This window comes from Gorilla gorilla, chromosome 7 (genome assembly GCF_029281585.2).
Source record: "Gorilla gorilla gorilla isolate KB3781 chromosome 7, NHGRI_mGorGor1-v2.1_pri, whole genome shotgun sequence".
In the NCBI taxonomy this organism is placed as follows: Eukaryota; Metazoa; Chordata; class Mammalia; order Primates; family Hominidae; genus Gorilla; species Gorilla gorilla.
Window position 1 is genome coordinate 879,610 of NC_073231.2, and position 12,588 is coordinate 892,197.

The window sequence follows — 12,588 nt, forward strand, 5'->3', positions numbered from 1 at the left end:
CATGGAAATATCCACACCACTATCTGTATAAACATGGAAATATCCACACCGCTACCTGTATAAACATGGAAATATCAGCACCGCTATATGTATGAACATGGAAATATCTACACCGCTATCTGCACAAACATGGAAATATCTACACCGCTATCTGTATGAACATGGAAATATCTTCACCGCCATCTGTATGAACATGGATATATCTACACAGCCTTCTGGATGATCATGGAAATATCTACACCGCTATCTGTATGAACATGGAAATATCTACACCGCTACCTGTATAAACATGGAAATATAAGCACCGCTATCTGTATGAACATGGAAATATCTACACAGCTATCTGTACGAACATGGAAATATCTACACCGCTATCTGTATGAACATGGAAATAGCTGCACCGCTATCTGTATGAACATGGAAATATCTACACCGCTATCTGTATGAACATGGAAATATCTACACTGCTATCTGTATGAACATGGAAATATCTACACAGCCATCTGGATGAACATTTAAATATCTACACCGCTATCTGTATGAACATGAAAATATCTTCACCGCTATCTGCTTATACATGGAAATATCTACACCGCTATCTCTTTACACATGGAAATAACCACACCGCTATCTGTATGAACATGGAAATATCTACATCGCCCTCTGTATGAACATGGAAATATCTGCACGGCCATATGTATGAACATATAAATATCTACACCGCCATCTGTATTAAGATGGAGATATCTACACTGCTATCTGTATAAACATGGAAATATCTACACCGCTATCTGTATGAACATGGAAATATCTACACCGCTACCTATATAAACATGGAAATATCAGCACCGCTATCTGTATGAACATGGAAATATCAGCCCCTCTATCTGTATGAACATGGAAATATCTACACCACTATCTGTATGAACATGGAAATATCTACACCGCTATCTGTATGAACATGGAGTTATCTTCACCGCCATCTGTATGAACATGGATATGTCTACACAGCCATCTGGATGAACATGGAAATATCTACACCGCTATCTGTATGAACATGGAAATAGCTACACCGCTATCTGTATGAACATGGAAATATCTACTCTACGCTCTGTAGAAACCTGGAAATATCTACACTGATATCTCTATAAACATGGAAACATCTACACCGCTATCTCTATAAACATGGAAATATCTACACCGCTATCTGTGTAAACATGGAAATATCTACACCGCTGTCTGTGTAAAAATGGAAATACCTACACCGCTATATCTATAAACATGGAAATATCTACACCTCCTGCTGTATGGGTATGGAAATATCTACACCGCCATCTGTATAAACATGGAAATATCTACACCATTATCTGTGTACACATGGAATTATCTACACCGCTATCTGTATAAACATGGAAATATCTACAATGCTATCTGCGTAAACATGGAAATATCTACACCGCTATCTCTATATACATGCAAATATCTACACCGCTATCTGTGTAAACATGGAATTATCTACACCAATATCTCTGTAAACATGGAAATATCTACATCACTATCTCTGTAAACATGGAAATATCTACAGAGTCATCTGTATAAACATGGAAATATCTACACCGCTATCTCTAAAAACATGGAAAGATCTACACCATTATGTGTATAAAGACGGAAATATCTACACCGCTATCTGTATAAACATGGAAATATCTACACTGCCATCTGTATGAACGTGGAAATGTCTAAACCGCCATCTCTATAAACATGTAAATATCTACACCGCCCTCTGTAGGAATATGGAAATATCTACAATGCTATCTGTTTAAACATTGAAATATCTACACCGCCATCTCTTAACACTTGGAAATATCTTCACCGTTATGTGTATAAACATGGAAATATCTTCATCGTCATCAGTATGAACATGGAAATATCTACACTGCCATCGATATAAACATAGAAATATCTACACCGCCATCTGTTTGAACATGAAAATATCTACACCGCCAACTCTATAAACATTGAAATATCTACACCGCTATCTGTGTAAACATGGAAATATCTACACCGCTATCTGTGTAAACATGGAAATATCTACACCGCTATCTGTGTAAACATGGAAGTATCTACACCGCTATCTCTATAAACATGGAAATATCTTCACCGCCATCTGTATGAACATGGAAATATCTACATCGCCATCTGTATAAACATGGAAATATCTACACTGCTGTCTCTATAAACATGGAAATATCAACAACGCTATCTGTATAAACATGGAAATATCTACACCGCTATCTGTATAAACATGGAAATATCTACACCGCTATCTCTATAAACATGGAAATATCTACACCGCTATCTGTATAAACGTGCAAATATCCACACCGCTATCTGTATAGACATGGAAATATCTACACCGCTATCTGTATAGACATGGAAATATCTACACTGCTATCTGTGTAAACATGGAAATATCTACACCGCTATCTGTACAAACATGGAAATATCTACACCGCTATCTGTACAAACATGGAAATATCTAAACAGCCATCTGTAGGAATATGTAAATATCTACACCGTTATCTGTATACACATGGAATTATCTACACCGCTATCTGTATGAACATGGAAATATCTACACGGCTATCTGTGTAAACATGGAAATATCTACACCGCTATCTGTGTAAACATGGAGATATCTACACCGCTATCTCTATAAACATGGAAATATCCACACAGCCATCTATATAAACATGGAAATATCTACACTACGCTCTGTATAAACCTGGAAATATCTACAGTGATATCTCTATAAACATGGAAACATCTACACCGCTATCTCTATAAACATGGAAATATCTACACCGCTATCTGTGTAAACATGGAAATATCTACACCGCTGTCTGTGTAAACATGGAAATACCTACACCGCTATATCTATAAACATGGAAATATCTACACCGCCATCTGTATGGGTATGGAAATATCTACACCGCCATCTGTATAAACATGGAAATATCTACACCGTTATCTGTTTACACATGGAATTATCTACACCGCTATCTGTATAAACATGGAAATATCTACAATGCTATCTGTATAAACTTGGAAATATCTACACCGCTATCTCTATATACATGCAAATATCTACACCGCTATCTGTGTAAACATGGAAATATCTATACCGATATCTCTGTAAACATGGAAATATCTACACCGCTATCTCTGTAAACATGGAAATATCTACAGAGTCATCTTTATAAACATGGAAATATCTACACCGCTATCTGTGTAAACATGGAAATATCTACACCGCTATCTCTAAAAACATGGAAAGATCTACACCATTATGTGTATAAACACGGAAATATCTACACCGCTATCTGTATAAACATGGAAATATCTACACCGCCATCTGTATGAACGTGGAAATGTCTAAACCGCCATCTCTATAAACATGTAAATATCTACACCGCCCTCTGTAGGAATATGGAAATATCTACAACGCTATCTGTTTAAACATTGAAATATCTACACCGCTATCTGCCTAGAATTGGAAATATCTACACCGCTATCTGCATAAACTTGGAAATACCTACACCGCTATCTGTGTACACATGGAAATTTCTACACCAACAACTGTAGGAACATGAATATATCTACACCGCCAACTCTAAAACATTGAAATATCTACACCGCTATCTGTATAAACATGGAAATATCTACACCGCTATCTGTGTAAACATGGAAATATCTACACCGCCATATCTATAAACATGGAAATATCTTCAACTCCATCTGTATGAACATGGATACATCTACACTGCTATCTGTATAAACATGGAAATATCTACACCGCCATCAGTAGGAAAATGAATATATCTACACCGCCATCTGTATGAACAGGGAACTATGTACACCACAATCTGTATCAACATGAAAATACCTACACCGCCATCTGTATCACAATGGAAATATCTGCACCGCCATCTCTATAACAATGGAAATATCTAAACCGCCGTCTGTATGGAAATGGAAAAATCTACACCACCATCTGTATAAAGGTGGAAATATCTACACCGCTATCTGTGTGAACATGGAAATATCTACAACGCTATCTGTAAAAACATGGAAATATCTACACCTCCATCTGTATAAACATGGAAATATCTACACCGCCATCTGTAGAAACATGGAAATATCTACACCGCCATCTCTATAAACATGGAAATATCTACACAGCTATCTGTATAAACATTTAAATATCTACACCGCCATCTGTATAAACATAGAAATATCTACACCGCCATCTGTATGAACATGGAAATATGTACACCGCCATCTGTATTAATGTGGAAATATCTACACCGCTATCTGTATGAACATGGCAATATGTACACCGCTACCTGTATTAACATGGAAATATCTACACCGCTATCTGTATAAACATGGAAATATCTACACTGCTGTCTCTATAAACATGGAAATTTTTGCGCTGCTATCTCTATAAATATAGAAATATATACACCTCTGTCTCTATAAACATGGAAATATCTACAATGCTATCTGTATAAACATGGAAATATCTACACCACTATCTGTATAAACATGGAAATATCTACACCGCTATCTCTATAAACATGGAAATATCTACACGGCTATCTGTATAAACATGGAAATATCTACACCACTATCTGTATGAACATGGAAATATCCACACCGCTATCTGTATAGACATGGAAGTATCTACACCGCTATCTGTATAAACATGGAAATATCTACACCGCTATCGGTATAAATGTCTGTATTTGCTCTTAATTTATACCCAAGGCTGGGATGTTTCATATGATAAAAAGACCAAATACAGAAATAGACTATATTTGGTCTGGCAATTGATCTCTGCAATAATCAAACCTCAAAGACAATCAAACCTGAAATCTAAGCTACATATTAAATAGCTTGGTTTTTAGGTTGCACGTTGCTGTGTATGCTGGCTTCATAGAAAATGCAAGTAGCAATGGCCATTTTTTAATAGTCATTAGCCTTGAAGCTCTCCTACTTTTGAATCACATAGAAATAGAAATCAAATCTCACTAGATTTTTTTTTTTGAAACATGGTCTGGCTTCGTTGCCCAGGCTGAAGAGCAGGGCATGATCTTGGCTCACACCTCTGCCTCTCGGACTCAAGCCATCCTCCCACCTCAGCCTTGGAGTAGCTGGGACCACAGGCATGTGCCACCATATCCAGCTAATATTTTTATTTTTGTACCAATGGGGTTTGTCATCTTTCCCAGGCAGGCCTCAAACTCCAAGACTCAAGCAATACACCTGCCTTGAATTCCCAAAGTACTGGGTTTACAGGCGACAGCCACTACGCCCAGCAACTAAACTTCTAAAAATCAATTTTACATAAAATTATCTAAGCGTGCAAGGAAAGATAAGAAGCCTAAGGAACCAGTGAGTTGAAGAATAAATGCAGTTTAAATCATACATGTAAACAACATGATGTGATGTGGTAGGAATCATCTAACATGCTTTAAAGCATGAGTAAAAGGTCTTTACTTAGAAAACTGGATCTTAGTTTAGGATATCTTTAGATAAGAGTATGAAAAGTCATATCATATTGATAAGTAAAGTGCTTCCTTTGGCTCATTTTAAGGATAGGACATTTACTTTCATATAATTCATAGGAATCTTAGACTTAAAAATAAAATTTCCCTTCTCAAATCCTTACTTTTATACTTTTTTGCATTTCTTTCACTTTTGTGTTAATGGCCTATGTCTCAACATATTCTATTAAGCCTTCTGGAAACACATACTTTGTTTCCAGCCTCTTCAGAGAACCATCACTCCAATTCCTAGGCTTCTGAAGAAGCAGACCCAAGCTTATAATTATTACATATTTCCAAATCTAGGTGACCAACAAAAATTGATACTTTTCCCATCATACCTTTAAGTTAATAATCAGGTGTATGCTGAGAGGTAAAGACCCAAGAGTGTTGGTTGTCTAATTGTGCAGCTGTATAAACAAATCTTAATGCTTGAAAATATTCAAAGGTTATTCTCACGTTGATTGTTGGTAACTATGTGTAACAACATGAAAAGAAAAAAAAATCAAAGAATTACGTCTGAGGATAATACACAATCTCTAAGGGTAAGAAGAGCAACAAAAATTCTGCTTCAATTACCACTGAAATAATATATTTATCCTGTAAAATCTATGGTGGCTGGTTGTAAAAATTAGGCATTAGCAAACTGATAAAGACTTTTTAATGAAAACATTATGAAACATAGTTTTTAAAAAGTTAAATACACCCACACCAGTTTTTCACATTCTTTGGGCTGCTTTAATGCTGCCATTAAATAATTGATTTAGTTGTGACATAGAACCTATGTTCCATGGAGTCTACCATTCATAAAGATGCAATGTAAGGTAACAAAAATATAAATTGTGTGTGGGGGGAGGAGAAGTCAAGAGTATTTTTATGTGACAGAAGTTAAGTTGTTATCAGTGTAAAATAGTCTGTTACAAATACAGGACTCTGTATGTTAGTTTCACTAACCAGAAAGAAAGAAATTACAGCAGATACACACACACACACCAAAAAAGGGAAAAGAAACAAAGCTTAGCACCACAGAAAACCACCAAACTAGAGGGATAAACAATAAGAAAGGAAGAAGTGAACAAGTAATCTAAAAAACAACTAATGAAATGGTAGAAGGAAGTCCTAATTTATCAATAATAAACTTCAATAGAAGTGGATTAAGCTCTACTTAAAAGATATAAAGTGGATGAATGGATTCGGATAGCAAAACCCACCTATATGCTGCCTACATGATACTTACCTCACTATTAAAGACAAATAGACTGAAAGTGAAGAGATGGAAAAATATATTTTATGCAAACAAATGAAAAGCAAGCAGGAGTAGCCACAGTCATGTCATATTTTAAAAGGCTTTAAATAAAAAAAACTATATAAAAAAAGAATGTCACTGTATAATGAAATGATAAAAGGCCCAATTCAATAAGAGGACATAACATATATATTACTTAGGTGTAACTATATATGTACCCAACACCAGAACAACCAGATATATAAAGCAAATATTAGATTTAAAGGTAGAGATAGACTGCAATACAATATTAGTAGGAAATTTCAACACTCCACTTTAAAAATGGACAGATTCTATGAAGAGAAAATCAACCAAAAAATGACAGACTCAAACTATACCATAGACCAAATGGACCTAGCAGGTAAAGAAGATCTCACCTGATATGGTTTGGCTGTATATCCCCACCCAAATCTCATCTTGATTATAGCTCCCATAATTCATACATGTTGTGGGAGGGAACCAGTGGGAGATAATTGAATCATGGGGGCGGTTCCCCCATACTGTTCTTGTGGTAGTGAATACGTCTAACAAGATCTGATGGTTTTATAAGGGGGAACCCTTTCACTTGGTTCTCAATTCTATTTTGTTTGCTACCATGTAAGATGTGTCTTTCGCCTTCCATCATGATTGGGAGACCTCCCCAGCCACGTGGAACTATGAGTCCACTAAACCTCTTTTTCTCTGTAAATTACCCAGTCTCGGGTATGTCTTTATCAGCAGTATGAAAACAGACTAATACATCATCCAACAGCTGCAGAATACAAATTATTCTCAACTGTACACCAAACATTCTCTAGGACCAATCATACATTATGACACATAATAAGTCTTAACAAACTTAAGAAGACAGATATCATATGAAGTATCTTTTCTGATTACAGGGATATAAAGCCAGAAATCAACAACAGGAAAGCCCTTGGAAATTTTATAAAAACATGGAAATTAAATAGCACGCACCCAAGAAATCAATAGGTCTCATTAAGACATTAATAGGAAAATTTCAAAAGTCACTGAGACAAGTAAGAATGAAAATCCAACATACCCAAACCTATGGAACGTAGCAAAAGCAGTTCTAAGAGGGAAATTTATAGCAATAAAAGCCTACACCAAAAAAGAAGAAAGATTTTCAAATCACAAAGCAAAATTATACACTTCAAGTAACTAGAACATCAAAAACAAACTAAACCCAAAATTGGTAGAAGGAAGGAAATAATAAAGCTCACAGCAGATATAAATGAAACAGACACTAAAAAATATTTCAAAAGATAAATAAGACAAAGTGTAAAGGTAAAACTGACAAACCTTTAGCTAAACTAAGACAAAAGGAGAGAAAATTCAAATAAATAAAAGATGAAAAAGGAGACATTACAACTGATACACCACAGAAATAGAAGGGATTGTAAGACATTACTCATAACTATATGCCAACAAATTTGATAATGTAGAATAAAATGAATAAATTTCTGCACACATACAACTACCCAGATTAAATTGTGAGGAAATATAACATCTGAACACATCAATAATGAGTTTGGAAATTGAATCAATAATAAAACATCTTCCATCAAAACAACAACAACAACAAACAACACCCAGGACCTGATGTCTTCACTGCTGAATTCTACCAAACAGTTAAAGAATAACTACCAATTCTCCACAAACTTTTCCACAAAAGTAATGAGGAAGGAATACTTCCATACTCATCTTATGAGGCTCGCAATATCCTGATTCTAAAACCAGACAAAGACACGCACAAAATGAAAATAACAGGCCAATATTCCTGAAGAACATAGATACAAAAATTCTCAACAAGATACAAGTGAACTGACTTCGACAGCACACTAAAAAGAGTATTCACTATAATCAAGTGGGGTTCATCCCAGGGATGAAAGGATGGCTTAACATGCACAAATCAGTAAATATGATACACCACCACAATAGAAAGAAGAACAAAAACCATGTGATCATTTCAACAGATGCAAAAAGAACACTTGACAAAAGTCAACATTCCTTTATGATAAAAACTGTCAAGAAAGTAGGTATAGGAGTGTACCTCAACGCAGTAAAGGCCATAGGTGACAAACCCACAGCTAACATCTTATTTATGGTGAATAGTTAAATGCTTTTCCTCTTTGATATGGAGGAAGACAAGGATGTCAACTTCTACCACTTCTATTTAGCATAGTACTGGAGGTCAGAGCCAGAGCAATTAGACAAAAGAAATAAATAAGAGGGATCCAAACTGGAAAGAAGGAAGTCAGATTGTTTCTGTTTGTAGAAAATGTGATCTCACATACATATGTATACATCTATATATATGATCATATAGATATATATGATCTCTCTCTCTTTAGGGTTCTTTCTATATATACTTATATAGAGTGAGAACCCTAAAGACTTGACCAAAAACTACTAGAAATCATAAATAAATTCAGTAAAGTTGTAGTATACAAAATCAACACAGAAAATGCAGTGGTGTTTCTATACACTAATAGTGAACTATCTGAAAAAGTCATCAAGAAAGGAATTCCATTTACAATAGCTACCAAGAAATCTGCAGATAAATTTAATCAAGGTCGTGAAAGATCTCTTCAATGAAAACTATAACACAGTGATGGAAAAATTTACGATACACAAAAAATGGACACTATATACTCATGGAATGGAAGAATTGATACTATTGAAATGACCATACTAACAAAATGTCCCACAGATTCAATGCAATCCCTATCAAAATACCAATGAAATTCTTCACAGAAATAGAAAAAAATACCCTAAAATTTGTATGAAACCAGAAAAGACCCCAAATAACCAAAGCAATCCTGTGCAAAAATAACAAAGCTGGAGGCACCACACTACCTGACTTCAAAATATACTACAAAGCCATAGTAAGCAAAACAGCATGGCACTGCCATAAAGCAAACACATAGACCAATGGAAGAGAATATACAGCTCAGAAATAAATTCTCATACCTAAAGTCAACTGATTTTCAAAAAAGGAGTCAAGAGCACACACAGGGGTAAAGACAGTCTCTTCATTAAATGGTACTGAGAAGATTGGATATCTACATGTGGGATAATGAAATTAGACCCCTATCTTTTACCTTATACAAAAATCAACTCAAATGCGATTAAAGACCTAAAGGTAAGATTGAAAACTATGAAAAACTACTAGAAGATAACATGTGGGAAATTCTCTATAACTTTGGGTTCTACAAGGATTTTTTAAATGAGACGTCAAAAGCACAGGCAACAAAAGCAAAAATAGATAAATGGGGTTTCATCAAACTAAAATGCTTTTGCACAGCAAAGGAAACTTAACAGAGTGAAAAAACAACTTACAGAATGGGATACAATATTTGCAAACTATACATCTGCTAAGGAGTTAATGCCCAGATTATATAACAAACTTAAACAACTCAACAGCAAAAACATAAATAACTTATTTAAAAATGGGCAAAACTGGGAGGCTGAGGCAGGCGGATTGCCTGAGGTCAGGAGTTTGAGACCAGCCTGACCAATATGGTGAAATCATTTCTCTACTAAAAATACAAAAATTTAGCCAAACATGATGGCGTGTGCCTGTAACCCCAGCTACTCAGCAGGCTGAGGCAGGGGAATTGCTTGAACCAGGGAGATGGAGGTTGCCGTGAGCCCCGATTGCACCACTGCACTCCAGCTTGGGCAACAGAGCAAGACTCCTTCGCAAAAAAAAAAAAAAAAAGGACAAAATAAACGAAAAGAAATGCCACAAGAGAAAATATAGAAAGGGTCAAGACGAATATATAATAAAATCATGTTCAACATCACTAACCATCAGGGAAATGCAAATCAAAACCGCAATGAGATACCAGTTCACCCATTAGAATGGCTATTAGCAAAAAGGTAAAAGATAACAAGAGTTGGCAAGGAAGTGGAGAAAACGGAACACTTACGCACTGTTGATGGGGTTGTAAACTAGTACAACCATTAAGCAAAACTTTATGGAAGTTCGCTAAAAAATAAAAAATAAAAAAAAAAAAATCATTCGATCACATAACCCAGCAATCCCACTACTGGGTATATATCCATAGGAAATGAAATCATTGTGTTTGAAAAATATCTGCACTCTTATGTTTACTGTAGCACTATTTCTAATAATCAGATATGGAATCAACCTATGTGTATAAAAACAAACAAGTGAATTATATATATATAATATATATTATGTATATTATGTATAATACATATTATGTATATTATATATAATATTATGTATAATATATAATATATTAATATCAATATATTATTAATATTAATATATTATATATTAATATTAATAATATTAATAATAAATAATAATTATTAATTAATAATTATTAATAATTAATATTAATATTAATATATCATTAATATATAATATATATTATATGTATAATATATATTATATATTATGTATATTTTATATATAATACATATTATGTATATTATATACATAATATATATTATGTATATTATAATATATATAATGTATAATGTATATAATATACGTTATGTATATTATATATAATATACATTATGTATGTTATGTATATTATATATTACATATAATATATATTATTATTATATATTTATATATAATTATAATTATAATTATATATAATTTTATGTGTAATTATAATTATGCATAAAATTAATTATAATTATATATAATTTTATGTGTAATTATAATTATATATGTATATATATATATATATATATGGACACACACACAATGAAATACTATTCAGCCATAAAAAAAGAATGAAATTCTGCCAGTTGCAACAACATGGATGACCCTGTAGGATACAATGTTAAGTGAAATAAGCCAGACACAGAAAGCAAATACCGCATGATCTCGCTCATATGTGGAATCTTAGAAAAAAAAATGTTAATAGAGAAGTAGAGCAGAATAGTGGTTACCAAACAGTGAGGAAGAAGTGGGGAGGGCAAAATGGAGATAGATTGGTTAACAGTTATGAAATCACAATTATATAGGAAGAATAAGTTGTAGTGTTCTTTGCAAAGCAGGGTGACTATAGTTAAAAGTAAAGTATATTACAAAGTATCTAGAAGAAAGGATTTTGAAATTTCTTATTAAAAAGAAATGATGAATGCATGAGGTAATTAATACACTAACTATCCTTATTGGATCATTAGACAACATACATATTCATTGAAACATCAAATTGTATCCTATAAATCTATATAATTACAATGTGAAAATTTTTTAAAAATAAATTGATGAATTAAATAACAATTTTAAAATGTTCTCAATCACCAATGCAAAGTTTAGGAGCTTTGTTCTTGACTCAGCCTTAAGACTGAAAACTAATGTGTTAGAAATATTTGTAGATCCTCTCAATTTTGAAAGAATCCTAGCTAAACTACTGAAATATAAAATATATTCTATGTAATATGCTCTTAGGCATATTCTTAGGTGAACTCTGCTTTTAGATGAAGCTTATAAAAATGAAAAACGTATCTGAAATAAAATTTTAAAGTATTTGGAAAATTACAGCTTAATCTCTTAAAGACAAATTTTCTATACAGTAACCTTTTTATGTGCTTTTGAAATGGGGTATACAATTATTTTCCCTGATGTGAGACACAATATAGAAAGTTGGCATTTTATCTAAGAAGTTAACTTAGGAAGAAAGAGTGAGAGGCAGAGGA